The 4,293-nt window shown below is 37.8% G+C and overlaps 1 non-coding gene across 1 annotated transcript; it reads right to left on the bottom strand.

Annotated features, from left to right (window-relative positions):
* Nucleotides 1–1,825: 1,825 nt before the first annotated feature.
* On the bottom strand, nucleotides 1,826–1,932 carry LOC127077074 (small nucleolar RNA R71). Its single transcript, XR_007787059.1, has one exon. It is a non-coding gene; the product is annotated as a small nucleolar RNA R71 (small nucleolar RNA).
* Nucleotides 1,933–4,293: the final 2,361 nt, after the last annotated feature.

The raw sequence follows: 4,293 nt of genomic DNA, 5'->3' as shown, positions 1-4,293 counted from the left end.
CAAACTTAGATCAACTTAGTTACAACTAGGCATATATTCAGTATTGTAAAAGTGGCAATCGCTTCACATCGGAGTGTTGCCACAACTGTGTAATCGAGTTTAGAGCACTTTGGAAGGAAGTTAATCCTGCTGCCATTTTCATTTTCGTTTCGCACTTTATTCAACCCTCCGATTGGAGCAGGTTTTATTGCTTTACCTTTGTCTACTTTACTTTCCCGCACTGTCTTTACTTTATTTATTTCTCGCACTCGCACTACTTTCATTTATTTCTCGCACTCGCACTACTTTCATTTATTACTCGCACTCGCGCTACTTTCATTTATTTCTCGCACTCGCACTACTTTATTTATTTCTCGCACTCGCACTACTTTCGTTTATTTCTCGCACTCGCACTACTTTCGTTTATTTCTCTCACTCGCACTACTTTCATTTACTTTCCGCACTCGCACTACTTTTATTTAAATTAAAATGCACATTTACTTTACCATGTCTAGCTAAACCTATAAAGGTTAGAATGTAAGGACCGTAATTGAATCGATAATCCGTACAATTGTTCGTAGAAACACTTAAGGGCTATTTTGTCTTTCAACTTACGTTTTCCCGCACTTAATTTATGTTGGGTAAGATCGAAAGTCGTCCAACGTCTTTTTAAACTTAGTTGTTTTTAACTATTTCAAATACAGCGAAAGCGTTTTGTTTAGTTCATTAGGAGTTTTAACTTAAAAAGAAAAGTGATTTTAAAACTATTTTCGGACGCGTTTATAAGTTTAGAGTCTGGTTCGTGAGAATCTCTTTTGGTTAAGAATATATCCAAGTCAAAAAAACTTTTCAACTTAGTCAAGATACTATATTTCTTAAAAATAGGTTTACTACTCTAACGTAATGCGCGCCTTTTTATAAGTGACAATAAGAGGGTGTTATTAGGGAGTACAACTCGGTTCTGAATATGCGAAAGCGACAGTTCCCGTTAAATTGGTTCTTTTCAAAGTAGGAAACACTACCCATAAGTAATTCTATTAGCAAGTACTTGGATTATTAATTGATTATGTGAATTACATTTGAACCTGTCTTTATTAATTGAATTTTATTTAATACTTCATTTTCCATTGTACACTCTAAAACCCCCTATTTCGATTACCTTAGATAAACACCGTAACAATAGATAACGATAGATTGACACTTGGTCTCTGTGGATTCGACAATCTTTTATATTACTCTGACGCGTTCGTATACTTACGAAAAGCACACATCAAGTTTTTGGCGCCGTAACCGGGGACCAATTTCGTCAAATTTTGTACCCTATTGTTATATCGTTTAGACTTAGGTTATTACCCGTCGGTCAATGCGAAGAACTCGCAGCATCGGAAGCTTAGTATACCCTCTGGTGAAACCTGAACGTTACGCTCACGCACGTTTATTTTTCCATAGAATTAGGAGAGCTATGGCCGAAGATCAAAATCATAGACCTCTTAAGGATTTCGCCCAACCTTCCAACGAAGAACCTAGTTCTAGTATAGTAAACCCAACTATCCCAGCTAATAATTTCGAACTTAAACCCTCCCTGTTGCAACTAGTGCAACAGAGACAATTCGCAGGTCTCGCTACTGAGAACCCGAACCAACATTTAAAAATCTTTCTCCAATTAACAGACACTTTTAAAACCAATGGAGCTTCTCCTGAGGCAATCCGTTTAAGATTATTCCTTTTCTCCCTCAGAGATAAAGCCATATCATGGTTAGATTCCCTTCCACCCAATTCCATAACAATTTGGGATAACCTTAGAAAAGTATTCCTTGCTAGATACTTTCCCCCAAGTAAGACCGTCGTTCTTCGAAACCACATAACCAGATTTACCCAGAACCAAGGAGAATCGTTGTTCGAAGCTTGGGAGAGATATAAAGAGCGGTTAAGAGCATGCCCACATCATGGCTTAGAAAAAACGGATGGAAGGAGGATGGCGGATGTGCATAGACTACAGAAAGTTAAATAAAGCAACCAGGAAGGATCATTTTCCTTTATCATTTATAGACCAGATGTTGGAGCGTCTAGCCAGACACTCCTACTTCTGCTATCTAAATGGATACTCAGGGTTCTTCCAAATACCTATCCACCCCGAAGATCAAGAAAAAACTACCTTTACATGCCCTTATGGAACTTTTGCCTACAGACGAATGCCATTCGGTCTCTATAATGCCCCAGCTACTTTCCAACGCTGCATGATGTCAATCTTTGCAGATTACCTAGATGGTATCATGGAGGTATTTATGGATGATTTCTCGGTTTGCGGATTTGATTTCCAAAATTGTCTTACTAACCTTGAGAAAATCCTGGAATGCGTGGAGGTGAACCTTGTGCTAAACTGGGAAAAGTGTCATTTCATGGTCACCGAAGGGATTGTTTTAGGACATATAGTTTCCGAAAAAGGTATTGAGGTAGACATAGCTAAGATAGAAGTCATAGAGAACCTAAAACCACCCAAAACTATCAGAGAAGTCCGAAGTTTCCTTGGACATGCTGGATTCTACCGGTGTTTTATCAAGGACTTCTCCAAAATAACTAAACCTTTAACTGGCCTTTTAATGAAAGATGCTGAATTCATTTTCGATGGAAAATGTAATGAAGCATTTAATCTTTTAAAACAAACGTTGATTTCAGCACCTATTATGCAACCCCCTGATTGGTCAGAACCTTTTGAGATAATGTGCGACGCTAGTGATTATGTCGTTGGAGCCGTTCTAGGACAAAGGAAAGATAAAAAATTACATGTGATTTATTATGCCAGTAGAACCCTAGACACTGCCCAACCTACCTACGCAACAACTGAAAAGGAACTACTAGTTGTAGTTTTTGCTATAGACAAATTTAGATCTTATCTAGTAGGAGTCAAAATTATAGTTTACACCGATCATGCTGCCATTCGTTACCTATTAAGTAAAAAAGATGCCAAGTCCAGGTTACTCCAATGGATTTTGTTACTACAAGATTTTGATTTAGATATCCGAGATAAAAAAGGTACTGAAAATGTAGTAGCTGGTCACCTTTCAAGGCTAGAACACCTGAAACCAGACTTCATACCCATAAATGATGACTTTGCCTATGATAGACTGATAGCTAAACTAGAAGCCATTAAAGACGATAGCCTAGGCCCTCATGAGCACTTCTAAAAATCCTCAACTGTAAGTAACATGCCATGGTATGAAGACTTTGTTAATTACCTAGCTGCTGATATCATACCCCCTGATCTTGACTACCACCGGAAGAAGAAGTTCTTCAACGATGTAAGAAACTTTTATTGGGACGAACCGCTCCTTTTCAAAAGGGGTAAAGATGGCATTTTTCGCTGTTACGTTCCAGAAGAGGAGGTAAAAATTATAATTGAGCATTGTCACTCTGCACCCTATGGTGGATATGCGAGTGTAAGACCCCAATTTTGTCCCTAAGATCCCTCATGGTTTCATATCATAGCATTGCATAGCCTCAAGGATCTTTGAGCATCTTGGTTTCCTTCCCTGTGGGTGGGATCTTGTTGAGAGTGATTCTTGATCACCAAGCATTGCTTGCATTTATATATCATTGCTTTTCTTTTAATCACTAACCAAAATGTACAAAAATATATCATCTAACATTTGTCTTGCAACTTAAGCAATCAACAGGTCAAGGCAATTCAAGTGAACCCTTTGTGCAAGAGATGAGGTTTCCATTGAGATGGGACCATATGATCATTATCTTTGAGCTTATATGAGTTGTAGGTTCATTTTGGAGCAAATTCCCCAAGTGGTAAAGGCCCAGGTTCATCAGAACATTTTCAGGTCATCTGAAGGCCTAGAAAGTCAACTGCAAAGTCAACTGTGGATTTGGAGGTGGGAAGTGATTAGAAATACTTCATTCATGTTCAAACAAGTCTCATTTGACATTTCAAACATTCACATTGAAGAAATTGAGGTCATATCAAAGATTTCCCAAAATGGAAAGTGACCTATAATTTCAAGTTTCCAAAAATGGAAAGTTTTTGGACCAACTTCAACTCAATCTTACATCATCAAAAAGGATTCAAATGAAATTTTGTTGAACATAAAAGTTGTAGATCTTTCTCTCCCATTTCCAAAAAGTCCAAGATCATGAGCATCTGATGAATGGTGGAAGAGTTATGATCAAATCATTGCCAAGTGTGCATGGAACTTCAAATGGCCATAACGTTTGAACCAAAGCTCCAATTTGAGTGGTTCTTTTTGCAAATTTCTTCTCTGGACCTATAATTTCCAAATCATTCATCACATTGCATGAATTTTCATC

This window comes from Lathyrus oleraceus, chromosome 4 (assembly GCF_024323335.1).
Source record: "Lathyrus oleraceus cultivar Zhongwan6 chromosome 4, CAAS_Psat_ZW6_1.0, whole genome shotgun sequence".
NCBI lineage: Eukaryota > Viridiplantae > Streptophyta > Magnoliopsida > Fabales > Fabaceae > Lathyrus > Lathyrus oleraceus.
This window is presented reverse-complemented; position numbering and strand designations above follow the sequence as displayed.